Raw genomic sequence first — 21,254 nt, forward strand, 5'->3', positions numbered from 1 at the left:
TGAGAAATCGAGAATGAGTTCACATCAACTGCACTGTTCTGAGCAGGTGCTGCCCATGTCCAGGTTGATAAAAAGGGGCCAGGCTGGCTAAGAATGAACAAGGGAAGAGGCTGCCACATTAAGAGAGGCCAGGGAGGCCCATGGAGATGGGTCTCAAGAGGACACATCTGTAGAGCTTCCAAATGCTTTTTATCTTTCTTATCCCTGCAACCTTGACTTAAGAGGCAGGATAATGTGAAGGACCTAGCATTGTCAGAACATAAAGCAAAAGGAAACATAGCCAGGTATGGTGCTCACATATGCAATCGCAGCCCTTGAAAGGCTCAGTCAGGAGAATCCCTACAAGCTCAAGGCCAGTCTACTACTGGATCACAGACTGAGATGCTATCTTAAAAAAAAAAAAGAAAGAAAGGGAGAAAGAGAGAGAAAGAAAAAAGAAAGCACATAAACCCCAAAACCATGCATGTCCTTCTTCATGTAACAGTGTTCATGCATGTATGCATGTGCACACGAAGTCAGGTGCTCCCTTCCGACAGCCAGGGATAAATATGACTGGCGACGGGAAAGACAAATGAGAAGTCAAGGGCAAAATGACAAAAAAAAACAAGAGGCCCAGAAGAGACTGAGGAACAGTAGTCAGGGACAGCCGATGCACACACAGCAGTCTCGTCTCCTAGAGTAGGAAGGGGAATAGAGGGCAGAGAAACGGCAGCTCCCACAGGGCTCTCTCGCCACCTCCATCTCCTATGCACACACTCACGCCAGCAGGAACATTTGCTGCCAATACAAAGGATGAGAGATCAATTGAAAAATGGATCCTTCATCTCTCCTCAATAATTCCACAAGGACCACACACCTGACCTACTTATTGCTTCCATTTGTTTTCCCACAAAAGACAGAAGGCATGGAGTTAGGAGTGGGCTGTTGGGAAGTCCGAGGAGAGATCTAGGTGAAGCGAGGTTAGGTCAAAGGAGTACGTTTCTCAGGCTTTGCAGGGACACCCAGAGAACAAGTACAAATTCGGCAGCACATAGCAGGGTTAAGTGTCTGTCCTTTAAGGCATGGCTTGCAGCCAAGTTACTTGGTTGTGGTAGAGAGGATACCGACAAAGCTTGCCATGATCTTTGGCTGCAGTCAAGGGACAGGGGAAAGGCCAAGTGGAAGCAGCAAGTAGCTGCACTCTGCCAGGATGCCCTGAGAACGGCACCCAGGGACCCAGGCAGCTGGGGCCACAAAAGAAAATTTGAACAGAAAAGCAAATTCATGGCATCCCACTAGGCCTGAGGAGAGTGCCTCCCAAAGCACTTGCTGCCCACAGTCCCAAGTTCACCCTGCATGCCCTGCCAAACAAACCCTCCCACCATGCTTGGCTTCATGGAGAACAGATCTGCAAACCTTCCATGTATGGCCTCCACCCACCTTAAGCAGCACTCGGTCCAGGAAAGGGGACTATGTCAAAGTCTCCCAGTGACTCTTTCCTTCGGTGCCCTTGGCTCTGGGACAAGGGAGACAGTAAGGTGCTTGAGATAACCATTTGTAGGTAGTGCCTCTTCCGATACAGAAAACAGGTGCTCTTGGCCATCTGTATTGTCAGTTTATGGTAGCCCAGAACAGATGCTTGGGCAACGGTTGAGGAGTGGCCTCCAAACTCCCTGTGCCTCCCTGGAGCCTCAAGCTGCTTTGTCCTCCACTCCATTCACACAGATTGGAGGAGAGGTCTGTGTGTAAACAAGACAATCTCTGCTAACTTTAGTCTTTTCCGAAGAAAGAAGATGGCAAGAAAGCAGTAAAGGGAGAGAAAGGGGACTGTGGGGTCCCAGGCGCATTCTGACATGGCTGGCTAACACAGACAGAGTGTGGCTGCCCCCGAGTCTCAGGAACAGTGCACAGGGAGACCAAGGGAAGGCTGAACATATGAAAATGTTCAGGGCAAGACAAGCCATATCAGTGGCCCACCTGGAGTCTCTGGAGTCTTGTCCTACCTACAGTATATGGATCTATATTATATTCCTCCATCTTCTAGGAAAAGCAGAAGGGCAAGAATTTCTAATTTTATTTTATAAGAAGGAAACTAAAGAGACAAAAAGATTGGGTAGAAAGCATAGCACAATGATTTAGAGTCAGACAGATATAAAAAGATCAATTCTGACAAACTCCTAGCTACATGATCTTAGACACAACTTTAGAAAGCCAGCAGGATGGCTCAGTGGGTAAGCCTGATCTGAGTTCAATCCCCAGAACCTACATGACAGAAGGAGAGGACTCCTGCAATTGTCCTCTGACCTTCACACACACAATGTGGCATATACACACCCACACACATACAAAATAAATGTAATAAAAAATATTTAAAGACAACTTTGCTAGGCTTTACTTTTCACCTATAGAATGATCATAATAAGAGTTTCTACCTCAAAGAATGCACAGAGGAATAAATAAGAAATTAATGGAAAGTGTTTAGCGTAGCACTTGGTACTTAGCTATCCCTCCATCACTGGAAAAGTAATCACTGTGGTCCCTGACCCCAGGCAGTAAGGGCAAGCCAGTAACCCCAGAATCACATTCTAGAGCCCACACCTTCAGGTTCCAAGGTCCACACAATCTCCAGCTGGCCCACAGGCTTTTGTTGAGTACCTATTCCTGGGAGGTGAAGACAACAGATGTTAAAGGAAACCCTCCACACCTGAATATGGCCAGTTCTGAGCTGAAATCCCAGGGCAGATCCAATCCTCTCAGAGCTCTCTCAGCATACTAGCATGCAGAGAGCCAGGCGCGAGCACACAGAACCACCAGCTGCAGAGCCAGCTGTGAGACAATCCCGTGCTTTCAAACTGAAGGTTGGAGGATGAGGTCGGTCTTCCCACAGACACTCATTCATTACTATTTATGGGCCGTACAAACGCGCATACAGTCACTCACCTCTTCACAAACAGAAGCTAACTACCTCATTTAAGCAGACAAACATGAAAAACAAAGGACCCTGAAAGGCCAGCCCTGACATGGAGCAGCAGCATACTAAGGCTTAAGAAAAAAGTGGGATGTTAAATAATTTGAAGGACAAGAGAACTAGGTTTGGAGTGGTCAGACAAATAGGCTTTTTTCCAAAATACATACTAAGCAGAAAGTCAAGAAAGAACAGAATACAGAATTTTTGAATATCAAAAGAAATATGGTTGCTAACTGCAGTCCATCCACTAGCCAGAGTAGACTCAGAACTGGCCAGTGCGATAGGCACTATATTTTCCCCAAGTAGAAAAGTCATCCCTAGGGTGAAGCAAATAGTATCTTCTCTCAAGTCCAAGGCAGCCAAGAACAAAAGTGAGAGAGGACTATTGGAAGATACAAGTTTCCAGTGAACACAAGTCTGTCCCTTGCCAGAGAACCACAGGCCAAAGGCCATTCTTGCAGTGCTGAGAGACAGCCCATGAGGCCTTTCCAACAGCAGCACAGGACAGACTTCATTCTGCCAGAGAACACAGGAGCCAAGAGGGCTCTATAGGCCCAACTGGAACCAGAGCCCTGGAAGGAGAGCAAAGCAGCACGGAAAAGTGAGCAGTGAGGACACGTTCTCGACGCTTTTTAATCCTTTGTACTCTAAGAGGTGGGAGGGCATGGTCGGTCTCTTAGCCACTGAGCCATCTCCAGCCTGGCAAGACCAGTCTCGTGCCCACTCCAGTACGATGAAGTACATATTTTCAAGGAAGTAGCTAAATAGATTATCAGAAAATTGCAATCTCAGAGACAAAACATAATGGCTATAGCTAAGAGCAATCAAGAGACAAGCAAAGTGATTGAATAGAAGAAAGTCTCGCCTGTCCCTCTCCAGACTGGTCACAGCCTTCAATCAATTTGAATGTTGGAAGCTAAAGCTCAGTTTTCATTTGGATTGCTGAAATCCAGATGACAAGGCAGCCGTTCAACCAGCCACAGAGCAGAACAGTAGATACATAAAGGTCCTGTTGAAAACAAAACGGAAGGGAAAATGAGTTGGGCAAGGATTTTGGTGCCATGAGAACAGGAGTGAAGACCAAAACAACAAAAGTAGAATCACTGTCTTGTGGAGAAACCTCAGAGTGCAAAGGGCAGTAGACAAACAACAGTCCTCAGTGTCCACTGCAGGTTAGGAAAAGAAGAGCAGCAAGTTGAGAAAGCAGAGGAGCAGCAGTGAGACCAATGTGTAGAGTTACACGCTCCAAGAGAGCAGAGACTGCACGGATGATAGTGCTGCTCCTAGAAGCCATGCGTTATTAAGTGAAAATACCAGTGCCAAGTGTGGGACACCTTCCTGTGTTCGGGGATGCCCCTGCAGCACCCAAAGCAATATGGCTAGATTTATTGCTTTTGGTTGCACACCAAAACAGGATGGTAAGGCCCTCATGCTGAAGGCATCACACACTGGATGTAGGACATACAGAGGCCCCACCCTAGCTGAAGAGCTACTGTTAGTTAACAGCTACTAGGGGAATTATTTTTCTTCATTGGTATAGCCATTGGTAAATTACCCACATTCTAGTAAGTAACCCAAAATCTATACCCATACAAGCAACCAGGATCAAACTGAGTCATTAAAAAAAAAAAAAAAAAAAAAAAAAAAAAGACATGAAAGTAGGAGAAGAACTTGGTGGGAAGAAAGGAGAAACCTGAGAAAATGGAAAGGGAAGGAAAGAATGGGTAAGAAAGTGTGGTTATAATCAAAATACATGTCTTTCTGTTGGTTTGTTTGTTTGTTTGTTTGTTTGTTTCAAGACAGGTTTCTCTGTGTAACCCTGGCTGTCCAAGAACTTGTTTTGTAGACCAGGCTAGCATCAAACTCACAGAGATCCACCTGCCTCTGCCTCCTCAGCACTTGGAAAAATTGCCAAATAATTAAAATATTTTTAAAAAGAGAGCAGGAGGAAATGCTGGAAGGATGGCTCAGCAGTTAAGAGCATGTGCTATTCTCCCAAGAGTTCAGCTCCCAGCACCCACATCAGACAGCTCAGAACCATATGTAACCCAGCTCCAGGGGTTCTAACACCCCTGGCCTCCGTGGGCACCTTCACTTACATGCACATACCCACATGGATACATATACTTACACATAATTAAAAATAATAAAAATAAGTATTTTTAAAAGATATAAGAGAGAATCAGAAGAAAAAATCAAGTTGTAGACAGCAATGCCAAGAGACCAATCTAAATGAGGAGGAGTTGGTACACTGGATGTGGCAATGAGCAGCAAGAGGGCTATTCAAAGAGGAACACACATGTAAAAAAAAAAAAAAAGGTTTAAACAAATGGAGGCCAAGGTAGCACACTTCGGAGTTTAGAAATTTTCAACATCCTACTGGAGCCCTAATTTTAAAAAATGTACTTCAATAGTATAAAAGAGGGTTTCTCCAATGCCATGGAACAGGTTCCTACGATAATATACAGCCATCTCCCAGCACACACATTCCCAGGACAGTGAGGTTCAGTCACACCATCAGAGAAATGGGGCAGGGAAACAAATTCTGCAAGGAGAAACTCATGTCAGACCTAATTCTACAGACCCTGAGTCCCCAATCATGTCCCAGTCTGCTCAGCAGCTTTTGTTCTTTGTTGAGTGTACTGTAGCAATTGGTGTGGAAAAGGAATACATCAGTCAGACTCCTTCCCCCACTATTTCAATGCAATAACTAAGCATCCCAGAGGAAAATAAATTCTGTCAAATAATAACTGTGTCCAACATTTATAGAGCACTGTCTATGTTCGAAGCAAAGTGCTGAGCTCATTTACTCTCCACAACAACCCTCTGAGGTGGTTCTAACATGCTGCTCATTTTACCCGTGAGGAGACCAAACTTCAGAGGTTAAGTAACTAGCCAGAGTTCATGCAGCCAGAGAGCAATAGAGTGAGAATTTAAAGCCCAGTTGGGCCCCTGAACCTGGTCTCTTGTCATAGGCCATGCTTTATCTCCAGGGGTCTGTGAAATCAGCCACAGAAACTGGATCCATCATTTTATCTGTTCTGAAATAGTATAAATAAAAACTAACATTTTGTGTTATGACAGAAATTTTTAAATGAGCCTACTGGGGTCCTGCTGTGGACAGACCTGCTTCTAGCATGTCCAAACTACTGTATGTCCCCCAACACATACACACATGGAGGGAGAAGGGGCTGGTCAGTGTGCCTTCCACTAGACGAGCTTTTATCATGGAGTAGCAAGAAGACACTCCTTTATAACTGTTCCTTGGCTCTGCCTGAGGTACTGAGAGCAACCAACTGGTGCTAATAATAACAATAAAAGTTACAAGAAACTCTACTCCATCTCATCTCTACTCCAATATAATGACTCTGGATTGATTCAGGTGTGCTTCACAAGCTGTGTGACTTTGGGCCACAAGATTAATGTTGTTACGTCTCAATATCTTTATATACGAAGAGACTTGATAATAACTGTTTAGTAGCATGATTATCAGATTAAACAGAGAACAGTACCTGACACAAAGTGGAAGTTCAAAGAATCTTGTAGCTCAGTTGGGCACAGTGGTACAAACCTTCAATCCCATCAGGAAGCAGAACCAAGAAGCTCTCTGTGAGTTTGAGGCTGGCTTGGTCTATATACCAACCCTTATTCTGTGCTGGTATGGGTTATGAGCACTTGATATTCATACTCACATGGATACATTTTATATTTTTGTTTATCTTTATTTTTTATGTGTATGAGTGTTTTGCCTGCATGTAAGTGCACCACTTGCAAACAGTCCCCTCAGAGCCCGGAGGAGGGCATCAGATCACCTGGAACTGGAATTACAGACATTTATTAGGTGCTGGGAACCAGGTGCCCTGCAAGCAAGAGCTGCTAATCTCTCCACCCCCACACAGATACACTTTAGCAATAGCCTCAGTATCTGAAGTAAGTAGACCATATTCTACAGAATAGAATATACCAAAGATAGCATTACTGGTATCAAAAGGTTTCAAATCAAAGATAACGAAGCTTTCCACATCTAAGGCAGTACAATTATTTAAAAGAAAGTTCCCTGGGGAATATGCCATGAGAAAAGACAATACTGTAAGCAACTAACTTGAAATACAACTTATAAGACAGGCAACACAACCAGAGCTCTCCTTAACTTACAGAGGGTTCTCAAGGGGGTGGGGAGGGCATTTACTTGCAAAAACACTTTGTGGCAATATGAGTGGCTAGGCCACCAATCACAGAACTTACAACTACCCGTGCTGGCTATGACTATCTTCAGGTAACTGAAACATTTTATTCTATTCTTAAAGTGCCTAAGAGCCCACAGCTATTTATGATACCACATCCTTAAAATTTGAAAGGAAGATGAATTTTAAAACATATATATTTACATACGTGGGCAGAAACAAAAAATCATATGCCTCTCAACATAACTCAAAGAACCATAACTCACGGGTTTCACAATCCCACCCAACACCCAGAGAAAATCAGGCATCTTCTCCCAAAGATGGTGGGAGGCTGGGTAGGTAGCCAAGAAACAAAGAAACCTAAACTCAGCACTTGGCACACAATTAGGGAGCAGAGAATTTTAAATGCATTGTTTCTGACTCTAAATATATCTACATTTATTACCAATTTGGGATCAGAAACTACATTTAGTTCTGCCATGACCACATGCTAAAAATATTAAGCAGAGTATTGCCTAGGAAACGGCAGTCCTCTATGCTTCTGCAGCCTTATTTCAGAGCTACCTCCGCCAGGCTCCCAGGACTAGACTTCCTGGGCTTTGCTGAGATACTCATTATAAGTAGAATTACCACTATTCTGCCAAAGTCTCCTTTGCATCTCAGAAGACAAGGAGGAACACTGTGGTACAAGCCTGTAATCACAGAACTTAGGAGACTGAGACAGGAAGTTTGAAGTTCAAGTAGACTATATAGATATTGAATTCTAGACAAGACTATTTTTAAAAAGGTGGGGCAATGGGGCAAATATGGTCAAACTATGTCATATACATGTATGAAAATGACATAAGACCAATTATTTATGTATAATATATGCTGATATAAAGTTTGAAACATTAAAAGCGACCAAAGTGAGAGTGGGAAGTGAGAATGAATCCCGGCATAGCCAGCAAGCAGGAAGAGCACCACCTCAAGGCCAGCCTCAGAAACACTAGAGTCTAGCCAAAGAAAAGAAAAAAAGGAGCCTACCTATTCATTAGCTGTCAACTTGGCACATGCTAGAATCACTTGGAAAAGGTCTAAATTGAGTTAACTGTCTTTATCAGTTAGGCACGTGTGTTACTGTCTTGACTATTAGTGTAATGGGAAGGCTACTATGGGCAGAACCATCCCCTGGGCAAGTAGTCTTGGGCTCTACCAGAAGCTAGGTAAGCAAACCCAAGAATAAGGCAGCAGGCAGCCTTCTCCCTTGGTTTCTGCTGGATTTCCTCCTGGATTGGAGGAAATGCTGTGTGAAATAACAAGCAGTCTTGCTTTCAGGTTCTTGACCTGACTCCCCTCAATGATGGACTGTGATCTGGAAGAGTAGGATGAAACCCTTTCTCCTCCTAAACTGCTTTTAGCCAAAGTATTTCAGCACAACAATAGAAAGAGAACTGGAACACTATGCTCTCTTGGGTGGTCAGTCAAGTTCTACTTCACAGGCTTGTCACAACTGAAATCCATCTGACTGGCAAATCCACAAGGGTTAGGGATAATAGACTGCCTAATCTTTTATCTTCAAGATCCAACACTATCTGACACTCAAAAAAAAAAAAAAAAAAAAAAAAAAAAAAAAAAAAACCTATTGATTGAGCAAAAGTAAAACATTAAGAAAAACCATGGAATACCAAACAATTAGCCATTTTAAAAATTGTTTACTGGAGAGATGACTCAGCAGTTAGCACTGGTTGCTCTTCCAGAGGACCTGGATTCAATTCCAAGTACCCACATGGCAGCTCAAAACTGACTATATTCCAGCCATAGTGGATCTAACACCATCTACTGGCATCCATGGGTACTGGCATAATCATGGTACCCAGACATATATGCAGGCAAACACCTATACACACGAAATAGTTTTTAAAAATGTCTATTGTGATCAATAAAAACAGGTGCATAAAATATTAGTGATAAGACAAGTCAAAGGATCAGCAAGAGTTCAAGGCCATCCTGTTTTAGCTGGAGAATTTTAGGTCAGCTAGACCTGCATCATAATGAGAACCTGTTTAGAGTAGAAGCAGAGCCATTACATATATGAATTACTAGTTTAAACAAAGTGTGTGTGGCCATATCTATGATCATACATAAACCTAGAACTATGGAAAGCTGTACTCAATGAAGTATTTTATCCTGAAATATTAACTACACAAGTAATACTAAACAAACTCTCTTTCGATGATCTCCTGAATAACTTAGAGGCCTGTTCAGCAAGTCCAGGATCAGACCAAGGAAACAGAACACATGGGGAAAGCCACAACTTGACCCTATTTGCCATGGCAGCCTCCAGTCTGAGTCGGAAGAACCATCAGTGTGGCTGGCTCCCCAGGAAAGTGGTCAGGGCAGCAGTGCCAAAGCAAAGTATGAAAAAGTTGTTGACTCAGCTTCAAATAGGGAGTACTAGACAGTAGCCCAGATAGCCCATAGGAACCTGTAATTCAGGCCAGGTGGTGGTGGCACACACCTTTGATTGCAGAGGCTTTCCAATCTCTGTGAGTCCAAGGCCAGACTGGTTTACAGAGTGAGTTCCAGGACAGCTAGGTCTGTTATACAGAGAAACCCTGTCTCAAAAAAACGAAAAACAACCAACCAAACAAAAAAATTGAAACTCCTCCGAGGGATCCAGGGTTCTCTTCTGGCCTCATACACACATGCAGACATTCACAAAGCAAAGTAATTCATAAATACTTTCAAACTTTATTTTTCAAGACATTTCTGCATCAAAAAACATAAGATTGATTTTAAAAAATGGTTTGGGGATATAGTTCAGTTGATAGAGAGCTTCCTTATCATGTACAAGACCAGGGCTTTTATGCCCAGCACTGAGAGGAACACGGGAGAACAGGAGAATATGTTTATAGATCATAGCTGATAAGAATATAATATCAAAATACATAAAACATCTCCTACAACTCAAAAAATAGAAAGACTATTTGAAAATGGTCAAAGAACTTAAACTTTGACCTTCTGATATGTGATTGATGGGAATACAGCCCTCAAATCAAAGCACGCCTCAAGCTTGGGTCCTATGCAAGGGCTAAAGGAGAATATGGGATCAGCGTCAAACTTCAAATGTCCTCCCAACCTCAGAGCTATTCCAACTATCCAAATAGCCTCACTGCAACCCTGATTGGCACAGCAAGAGCTTACCCATTAACAATTTACTGCATCAGCACTACAGAGGAGAGCAATCAGCATGGGGAAACAGCTGAATTATGTCAGCAGCTGTAAACTGTTCATTGTATCTTCTCCAACTCTGTGTCCAACTATGTCCTACACTTCAGCACTGAACCTGCATTTGTCCAGTATCTATGTCAACTATAGTAATCGAACTTGATTTCAATTAACAGTATTAAAAAACATCAATTAACTGATAGTTTAAAAACTTTAATCTGAACAATATAATACTTTAACTTCAAACATTCCTTGGCCTCTTAGTTAGGCTCCCTGGACAATAATACAAAGTACGCTGCTTTGAGGAGTCATTCCCAGGCCCTGACCTTGGCAAGAAATGGAAGGAGAAAGATACATTGCATATTCCTGGGGAAGCACCAAGAGTTGCCCAGGTTTTCTAAGGAGGTGGCTCCTCTTTACAACTCTGCTGGTCTCCATAGGACAGACAGTAAGAACAAGATAAACATTCTGAGCATGGAAAAGCACCAAATATGGCTACAATTTATTTTTTAAAGTGTAGTTTTTTTAAAGCACACATACACCCAAGAGAATTACTTTTCCCATCTGGTATCTGTTCTTCTTAAGAGTGGTGTATCAAGGAATAGTCATGCATGTTAATAAGGGTTCCACAACAAGATTTGTACAGCAGGTAGGGTCAGAGGGCCCTGCAAGATGCCACCAACCAAATCCCAGCCTGCCAGGAGTCATCAGCCTGCAACTGACAGAGGTACAGCTAGCCAAAAGCGCATCCAAGATGGGAATTTGCAAAGGGATTCTGGGTTCCAGTGAGTGAGCTTGTGATGGGGATGCCAGCAGGACCCCTAAGTCTCTCTTGCCACAGTAAGCTCCATGGGGATGACTTGCTAGCTAGCCTTCTCCTTGAACTAAATTAGCTGGAAGAGAATGACATGCCACCTAACTGCCAATGTAAACATATCCTAGAAACAGTATACTTTATCAATTGCTTTTTAGACAGAGTGTATCCTGTCTAAAAGAGTATAACCAGGCAAAAATTGAGAAAGCATTTTAAGCCTATAGTTTGGTCATCACCCAACTCCAATGGGTTATAAGACATCTTTTTTTAAAAATTTTTTGTGTGCATAAGTGTTTTTATTACATGTTTGGCTGTGTACTACATGTGTGCCTGGTGGCTGTGGAGGACAGAAGAGTGAGTCAGATCCCCTGGAACTGGAGTTAAAGATGGTTGTGAGCTAGAAATCAAACCTAGTTTTCTGGAAGAGGAGCCAGTGCTCTTAACCACTGAGCCATCTCTCCAACCCCAAAAGAACATCGTTTGAAGAGTAACAAGGGTATAGAGATGCCAGTTCTCTCTTGCCTTGGCTTTATAGCAAGTACCTCAGTTCATTCTAGTCTCCTTACTTTTCTGTCTCTGTTGCTCAGTCTTCCCCTACACCCTCCTCTACGTTGCCTAAAGAGCTTATCCTTTCCAGGCGAGAAGCAATTCTTTGTAATTATTCCATTCTGCCTCCCAGCACTCAGACTCCTCTTGTAGTGACTCTCAAACAGCAGCAGCAGACTCTGGTAATACCAAGAGAAAATTCTAGGTTCAAGAAATTTGGTTAATACTGCAAGGCTCTCACCATGAAAAGCAACCACTCCCATAAACAATACATAAAGACATAAGCTGTGGCTTCAGAGAAGCAAGATGTTTGGCTTATAATTCACAGGGATATGGAAAGCATCTAAAGTACTGTGCCTACACAACACTGACACATAGTCCACTTACTACCTGAGCTTCACACCCACACAAAAACCATTTCAACCCTAGATAAGCAATTAACAGTCTAGTATCCCCCCCCCAAGAAAAAGTATTTTTGCAAAGACATTGTTCTTTCCCAAATAGAAGAGCTATATAAGAAGAGCAAAAATACAGAATTATGAAAAGGTGAAAAAAACCTGGAACATTCATATCCAGTTGTTACTTCAACACATCCAACTGAAAGAACACATCCTTCCATACATATTTTGCTGGGGGTGCAGAGAATAAACAAAAAGGGATGTTCTTGCCTAGGAGCTCCCAGAACACAGGTCACACTAGGTTAAAGAACCCTGCCAGGACAGCTTTCAGGCAAGAATACAGATGTTTCCACCATGGTATGTGGGTCATAGAAGGTTTACTGAAAGAAGAGGTAAACTTGGAAGATTAAAAGTGGAAAAGAAATTAGTCAAAAGACAATGAAGGGAGCATTTCAAGTAGAGGCCATGGTACTTTTTAAAGACCTGAAGACCCAAAACTAGGCTCTTTGTTCCAGCATATATTTGTTGATATATATATGAGCAAAGAGCTGATGTGCAGCAAACGTCATGATGTACAAAGACCTTCTTTCCCATACATATTTGATAAGTTCTGAACACACAGCTCATTGTACTACTGTCCTAGTAAAAAAATCTCTGGAATATCCTTTTACAGTATGGTCTTAAAGGAGAAACAGGGATAGATTGAAGCCTGCCATCTAGATAAGTGGATCATCATAGTCTGTGAACTCTACCCATGAACTCATTCCGTAGCCCTGTAAGTCCGTAGTTTGCTCTTAGAAACCCATTTCTATTTTTCTTAATAGAAGGAGACAGTAAACAGACCTGGAGTTGTATGACATTATCTACACACAGAGAATAATTTGAACATGAAAGCAACATGAGATTTTCAGCATAGCCTTCATGCTGCCAGAAAGATAATCCTACTATAGTCTCCTCTATATTTCACACTTAAGTTCAAAATAAGGACCTGTTCTTTGCTCTAAATGCCAGAACCTCCTCTAGAGCTGCCTGCTAGCTCTCCTACCCATGTCAGAAACACATGCGCTCTGAATTCCAACTTCCCCTTTCCTTCTACTTATCAACTATGGTCAGTTCATTTGCCATGCTTCTCTATCCTCCATGTTCCCGTTCAAATCTCTAGTTGTTATAAGCAGGTCTTTTAGGTGAAGTCAGTACCTATAGGCTTTCAATAGGTCAGACCCAGGCAGAACATCACAGTGAGGAAGCAGAAGTCACAGCTTTTACCTGCTCAGCCCAGGGTCACTGGAATAACCAATATCCACTGTCCTGGACCCCTTTAAATAGCTCTCAATAAGATACTCACTTTTTCTTCAGATAAAGAAAAGCATTCACAGAGCCCATTCAACAGCAATAGACATCAGAGAGTAAGCTTCAGGGAAGATCTGGCTCCTGCATAGATTCTTTAGAAATGTCATTGCTTTAAAAGCCAAGAATCTAAAAGTGAGGCCTGTTATGATGGAACTCAAATCCCAAGCAAAGAAAGCTCAGCTTGACACACTCACCCTTCACTGCCCATGGAGGAAGATTCCAAGGATAGCCACTGAGTTGGAGTCTCCATTCCTATTTCCTCCTCCATCCTACACTGCCATAAGGAAAATCAGTGGGTGGAATCATCTGCATCTGCCAAAGCAGATGTAAGAAGGCAATTCTCAGAAGGATGTTGGCATTGATAGTAACCTGGAACTCTGTTTTCCAAAATAAAAGACAAAATATAGGGAAGATAAAGCATGTCTCTCAGTCTTGACTCACTGGAAATGTTGCCTTCACTCTTTTCCTTGAAATTGACCCTCATACCACCTCAGAAGGAATAAATGTATGCTGAATGAAAAATGAATAAATAGCAGGATGAGGGGCCAGGAGGAGGAGCAGCAGGAGAGGAAGAAGGGCTTCATCAAACAACCTTTCATTTATTCCATTGCTTCTGAACACAACCATAAATGCTGGAACACACAGGTGTGCCCGAAGAGTAAGAAAAGCACAGGGAGAAATGCACTCCCCTTCATCTCCCAGGCATGGCAGCTTTCCAAATGTTTCCTGACATTCAACCATGCCTAGCAGCATACACGCAAATAAAAACCTCACTGTTTATCATATCTAGTACTTTGGGGCCTTATGATTTCTCTTCTAAGGAAAACCCTGTCATTCATCTCCTTGATTAAAAATTGATTTAATTTGTCTTTCATTATGTAAGTACAAGGAGAAAACAGATTTCCAGCGATACCTTACCCCAAAACAGGACTGTGCTGAGCCCCAGTGATTGCACAGCTGGGTCCCAACCCACTGCCAACCAAAGAAAATTAAAAAGCTCACAATGTGGAGCTGGAGCTCCAGCCGAAAGGAGCTATCTTCCCACAAGTGTCTCTGCTGGATTTTTGGTTAATAGAAAAAAACTTTTTAAAGAGAAGGAAAAGAAACCCCAAGGATATTTAACATAAGACTTAGAATTCTATATTTTTCAAATTCCCTTGCAGGCAGGAAAGGCAGAGAGGTCTTTATTTCTTAGTCCTACTTTTCAGAACTTCTTCTGTTGATATGACATTGTTGTAAGATTTTTCAATTTGTACAGAGCATGACTGGGGAATTTTAAGCTGCTGTGCAGGCACTCTGCAGTGAGAGCTGAGGAAGGGAAGAGCTGAGAAGAGGCAGGAGAAGTTTCTCCTCAACAGGGAACCCCAAGGGCTCAGCAACACTGCCTTGGGCTACAGGTCTGAGATCAAATGCCTGGCCCTCGGGCCTGTAGCAGGCCACATCCCTTCCTGGCTTCAGAATCCACATACAAGTGGTAACCTGGAAAAATGAGGTAACCTTCATCGCTCTGCCAAAGGATCCTGGGGTACCAAGATCAGCAAATTACACGGACACGCCTTGATTAAATGTTAATGAGATTACTCAACAGGCATCAATCTGACACTATCTCCCACCCTGTTGAAAACCTGTATTTTCCTGTGACCCTCAAAATACAGACTGTGATGGTTATTCTTGGTTGTCAACTTGACAATATGTGGAATTATCTAATGGGGCACTCCTGTGAGTGACTTTTCGCTTAACTGGAGGTGGGAGGATCCACTTCTAATCTGGATCTGGGGTGAGAAGGCATACTTAAATCAGAGTCCTTGAAGTGGAAGACTTGCCTCTAATCTATTCATGCCTTCTTCCATGGAAGAAGGAATTCTTTGTTCTTTTCCTGCTTGCTTCTGCCTTGCTAACAAATCCATTCCTTCACTGACTTCTTTGGGACTCAAATGTATATAGAAGACCAGCTGAGACACCTAGCCTTGTGGATTAAACAACCACTGAATTCTGGGATTTTCCATTCATAGGCAGCCATTGTAAAATGAGCTGGACCACAGCCTATAAATTATTCTAATAAATCCCCTTCCTATATCTAGAGAGATCCATTCTATAAATTTTGTTACTCTAGAGAGAACCCTGATTATCACTCAGACCAAACTCTGCACTCAAACCCTTTACTTACCATCCAGCCCAGTCAAAGTCGCACTTCCTCCCTTTCACAGCCTTTTCCCCACTGCCCCACAACACCCCCACCCTTGCTTGGAATGACATTTCCTCCTAGTCTTCACCTTGCAAATTCCTCCTCAGGTTCCAAGGTATTTCCTCTAGGCTTTTCCTGCCCTCTCCTCTAGAGGAGATTCAATGCTCTTTGCCTCATCACAACAGTGCATTGCTTTTTCAAGTGACTTCTCCCTGGTAGACTGAGGTTAAGATGGGGATCACACTCATTCTGTACTTAACACTAAATACACCTAACAGTCTGAACTACCTTGGCAGTTAACACAAAAGAAATGTCAGCCTTACTCCGTTCTGTCTTGATTCACCTCCCAAAGACAGTTACCTATGTGCTGCCACCGTCATCACCATCACCACAGCTCTAAGTCCTCACACCTCACTGTCCTTAACACACTCAGACTTTAACTTGAAACATGTTCAACAGCGGTCTGTGTGGCATTTGCTAAGCAATGGACATGGTGTTCCATAACTAAGTAACTAAGATAGAAAATGGGCCCCCACCCTGCCTTTTAGAAGACAAAAGGGTCATTTACAAGAATATGCACCATGTGATATCAGAAGTATTGCTGAACAGCAGTGGTGGTGCATGGCTTTAATCCCAGCACTCAGGAGGCAGAGATAGGAAGATCTCTGTGAGTTCAAGTCCAGCCTAGACTACAGAGTGAATTCAGGACAGCCAGAGCTACACAGAGAAACCCTGTCTCAAAAGAACCCTTAAGAGAGACAGCATGGAGGAAACGGTAAAAGTAGCCTAATAATTAAGCCAGTCTTCCCAATATAACCCAAGCTAACTGTTCCTGTCTCTCTTCATTCTCACAGGCAGAGATCCTCCAGTATCTGCCCCCCCAGATGAGACCTTCCAACCTGATTTTCCACATGTTCTGAGATTACTTCAAATTCTTGTTGGCTTCTGCTTTCTGACACTCTTCATTCCTTTCTCAGGCTTCTCTCACAGCTCTCCCTGTTTCTGTCCTATTCAGAGCCAAGCTGCCCACCTCAACTGTCGCAGACGATCTCTTGCTATTTATTCTTAAATCTGCATTTATAGAGAACAGTGAGGTAGCTCAAAGGGCTTGCTTACCATTTGTGAAGCCTTGAGTTCAATCCCAAGTATGATGTGAGAAGGAGGATTAGAAGTTCAAGGTTTCAGACCCAATTCAAGGCTAGACTTGGTTAGAGACGCTCTCAAAAAAAGAAAAATAAATCTTCATTTATACAGAATACAAATAACAGTCCCATCGATAGTAACAAATAGACACAGAGGGGCAAAATACCAGGAAAAATTAAAAGTGCAACAAGCCCCCCTCTATATTGCCCCAACTGCTTCCTTACTGATTCAAATGCTAAGGGAATTGTGGCTGCGCTGTCAGCTTGACACAAGCTAGAATCACCTGGGAACAGTTTAACTGAGGAACTGTCTAGATCGTTGGCCTGTGGGCATGCCTATGGGAGACTGTCTTGATTATTCACTAACACAGAAAGACCTAGCCCACTTTGGTTGGCACCATATCCTTGGCATGAGATCTAAAGTAATATATAGACAGCATTGGTATATCCATTGCTCTATGCTCTGGGCCATGGATTTGACTAGCTGAGTTCCTGCCTGGACCTCCCCTCAGGGACTGAATGAAAGCCAAATAAACCCCTCAGTTGCTTTTTGTCAGGGTATTTTATCATAGCAACAGAAATGAAACTAGAATAGCCCTCAAGAGGGCTCTCAGTTCAACTGCATTCCAGGGAGATTCAGCACATATACACCTATTCACTAGCATCTGGGGCATTGACTCTACAGGCCTGTGCTTGGGTCTCTGAATACTAAAGTCACTCTATATAGCTACCCATTCATTTAATCAATATGAGCCTCTATGAACAAAAATTGTGTTCCCTGTAACACCATGCTCAATGTCCTATACATAACATGTATGATCAATGTTTATGACTAAATCCTTCATTAAAAAAAAAAATCAAATAATCCTCTCCTGCTCAGAAATTTCAATGCAACAACAATAGTAATAAGAATAAATTCTCTAGTGTAGCCTGAGGCCAGGCCTGCCCTTCCCCCTCCAAGCCAAGAGAGAAACCAGTGTTGTAAAACAACCTTTTAATGAAGGAACTTACTTCCTGTTATTATAGATTGAGGGGAAATTTTCTCAAGGAACCAGAAATAAATGGAAGAAAAGAACAGAAATTAATGAATATTGTAATTATTCCCTGAAGTTGCAAATCAGAACACTTCTCACTAGAAGACAAGTATGAAAAACAAGATAAGATGCTTCTGGGGTACATTCATGAAACAGCAGGTAACAGAACAGATTAAATGTATTTACAGTAACTCACCAGGGACAGCTACCTTTTGCTAATAGCCATCAGACACTGAGTACCACTGTAAAAATTATATTCTTGCTTTCTTTATTATGGAGTTACAATTAGCCCTGAGAACAAAGCAACATGGCCATTTTGAACAGTAACTAGGAATTATTTTATATCCTTGCTTATTCCTAAATATCTAGGTACAAGCAGATAAACAGCCAGATTATATCTCCTTATATTAAACTGCTTCAGCTAAAACGAGAAACTACTGCAGACTGGTGTCTTAAATAACAAACATTTATTTTCTCAGCATTCTGGAGGCTGGAGTTTAAGATGTGGGCCATAGACAATACAGATTCTGGTGAAAGACTCTATCCTAGCTTGCAGACAGCTGCCTTTTTTACAATGTCCTAACAAGACCTTTCCTAAATGCAGCAGTATGCAAGCTCACTGGCATCACCTCTTAGAGGAACACTAAGCCTATGGAATCAAGGCCATAGCCATAGTTAAGTACTACCATTCTCCAAATAGACCCACAGTTGGAATAAGGCATGACTTGGGGGACACATATTCACACTCTGGAAGAACAGCTCAAATACCAAAAAAGGAAACAGAAGGCTGGGTAGAAGTAACCTTGGAAACACTTGCTTACAATGAGAGTGACTATAAGGGTGATAGCCAAAGATAAAATGAGTTTGATAACAATAAATTCTGTTTTTTTGTTATTGTTTTTTCAAGACAGGGTTTTTCTGTGCGGCCCTGGCTGTTCTGGAACTCACTCTGTAGACCAGGCTGGCCTCTGCCTCCTGAGTGCTGGGCGAGTGCTTTTTGTTTGTTTGTTTTTTGTTTTGTTGTTTTGTTTTGTTTTGTTTTTTAAAAAGACGACATCTTACTATGTAGGCCAGGCTAGCTGCAAACTCTCAAACTAATGATTTTCTTGCCTCCCCCTCTGTCCTAGTTTGCTTTTCTGTTGTGATAACAATGGCCAAAATCAACTTGAGAGAAGGGATTTCTTTTCATATGCTTTAAGGTCCATCACTGAGGGAAAGTGAGACAGGAACCTGGAGGCAGGAACTGCGGCAGAGACCACAGAGGGAACAGTATTCCCTGGCTTGTTCCCCTTGGCTTGTGCAGGCTGTACTCTCATACAAGCCGGGACCTCCTGCCCAGAGATGGTACTGCCAACAGTTCACTGGATTCTCCCACAGCAATCATGAATCTAGAAAATGCTCTACAGGCCAATCTAATGGAGGCAATTCTTCAGTTGAGGTTCCTTCTTCCCAGTGCATTTGTGTCACACTAACAGAACTAACCAGAACACCCTCTCAATTCCTAGGATTACAGTATTGTCCTATCTGCCTAGCATAAATATACACTCTTGACTTTGGGAAGGAAGATAGAGTTGTTTTGTGGGTTACTTTTCTTTTTCTATATAAGGTTAATTTTAATTATATTTATTTAATTTGTGTGTGTGTGTGTGTGTGTGTGTGATCTCTCTCATTAGTGAGATCCTATCTCAGAAAAAAAAAAATGGGCTAGCATTATGGCTTAGTGAACACAGGTGCTTTCTGTCAAGCCTGATGACCACGTTCCATCCCTGGAATTCACATGGAAGAAGAGAACCCACTCTCATAAACTGTGTTATCCCTGCACAGCTCAAAACAACTACTACAGAAACAAAAACAAAACCTTGCAATTAACTACCTGAGACTGGGTTTGTTGCTTTATCAGGAAGGAATGTGGAAAGAAGGCATGCCTGAGTGTTGCTGGGTCAAGAACAGGATTTGAAAGAGGACAGTGGGGAATGAATATATGGATATATATGATCAAGATACACTGCTACATTTTAAAAAAGAAGGCAGCCAAGACCAAGAGTCCAGTAAGGAAACAAGTCCTTATGCAGGAATTCTACAAGCTAAGCCTGGTCCAGAAAGCAAGTCCACCAAAGAAAAGAGTAGCTTGGTTCCAGTCAAAGCCGAAGCATAACTAAACACTGTCAATAAAATCTACAGCATTCTTTACTACAGGAACTACCACTCTAGGAGCCCAACCTCCATCCAGAACAAAAGTATCAGCCAGCTAGGACTTCATTTGCATAATAGGAATAGCATGGGGTGAAGGGTTTCCCTAAAACAGAGGAGTTCCAAAATACCTCTGGATACTTGGTCAGCCTGCTGTCTCAGGCAGGTGATTCTTCTGTGATATACTCAATAAAGTTGCTTCTTTCTAAAAGAGAAGAAAAAGGACTAGGAAGATGATGACATGAAGACAAAGCAAAAATGGGTTCAAAGATGCTACCTGTGAGGACTCAGAGAGGTGGCCATTGGCCCAGAAACACTGAGTCACTAAGAACAGAAAGAAGCAAGGACCAGAATCTGCCCTAAGCCTCCAAAGGAGTCACAGCCCTGCCAACATCCGGCTTTCAGGCTAGTAATGCCTAGTTCTGAGAAAACAAAGCTCTGTTGTCACGGCAGCCATGGGAATCTGGAGCAAGTGGTAAAGCCATACTCAGACCCTGGTCCTTGGGACTCAGGGTTTGTACTCTTGAGCACTGTGTGTTGCTTCTTTTCTGCAAACAGCCTTCCCACATTAGAATTATCTGCCTGTGAGTGACCCTGCCAAGACCTAAAGCAGCCAGGACTGACAGCTCTTCACAGCACGTACAGGCTGCAGAAGAGCCGCCCCCTTTCTTCCACCATCACAGCCAACACTGACCAGAGACTGAGCCAAGTCCTTGGTACATACATTTTCAGGTATGCGTCATGAGAAAGCACCTGAGACCGCCCCACAAAGGTCCTCATCTCATCCAATTCATTACTTGGCACTTAGCTGTCACCCACATCAAGAAGCTCCTGGCTTGTGACGTTCTGCTCCATCTAGTCCACACAGACATGTGCAGGAAGGAGTATCAGCCCCCAGGGAGTTCACCTTCCCTTCTGCCCCAAAAGACATTGCTGTTCACCACTTTTGGACTCTAAGAGGACTAGGTGGCCCCTCTTTGGATATTTTCAAGTTGAGTGCCAGTGTGAGTAGATGGGCATAGAGGTGCCTCAAGTTAAGCCACTCAGGAATTAACAAGCAAGCTAATAAACACAACGTGTCAGAACAAAGGTAAAATATTTTTGAGTTAATTTTGACAAGTACAGTCTAGCTTTAATTATTTACAACACTTCAAAGTAAAACAACAAAGGGAAGTTGAGGCAAGAAATCTAAAGATCAAGGCTAGCATAGAATACAGGAGGCCTTGTCACAAAAACAAAACAAAAAACAAGAAT

At 42.6% G+C, this 21,254-nt stretch overlaps 1 protein-coding gene across 4 annotated transcripts in view; it reads right to left on the bottom strand.

Annotated features, from left to right (window-relative positions):
* Nucleotides 1-21,254, bottom strand: part of Sil1 (SIL1 nucleotide exchange factor) — a 218,031-nt gene that overhangs the window by 169,001 nt on the left and 27,776 nt on the right. Inside the window, exon 1 of one of the 4 annotated variants that reach the window (XM_051202274.1) lies at nucleotides 20,132-20,152. The exons of the other annotated variants lie outside the window; for them this stretch is intronic. The gene's annotated coding sequence lies outside the window, so the exon portion shown is untranslated. Of the gene's footprint in view, nucleotides 1-20,131; nucleotides 20,153-21,254 lie in introns of those variants that run through there. 4 annotated transcript variants of the gene reach the window in all.

This window comes from Phodopus roborovskii, unplaced genomic scaffold (genome assembly GCF_943737965.1).
Source record: "Phodopus roborovskii unplaced genomic scaffold, PHOROB, whole genome shotgun sequence".
Lineage (NCBI taxonomy): Eukaryota > Metazoa > Chordata > Mammalia > Rodentia > Cricetidae > Phodopus > Phodopus roborovskii.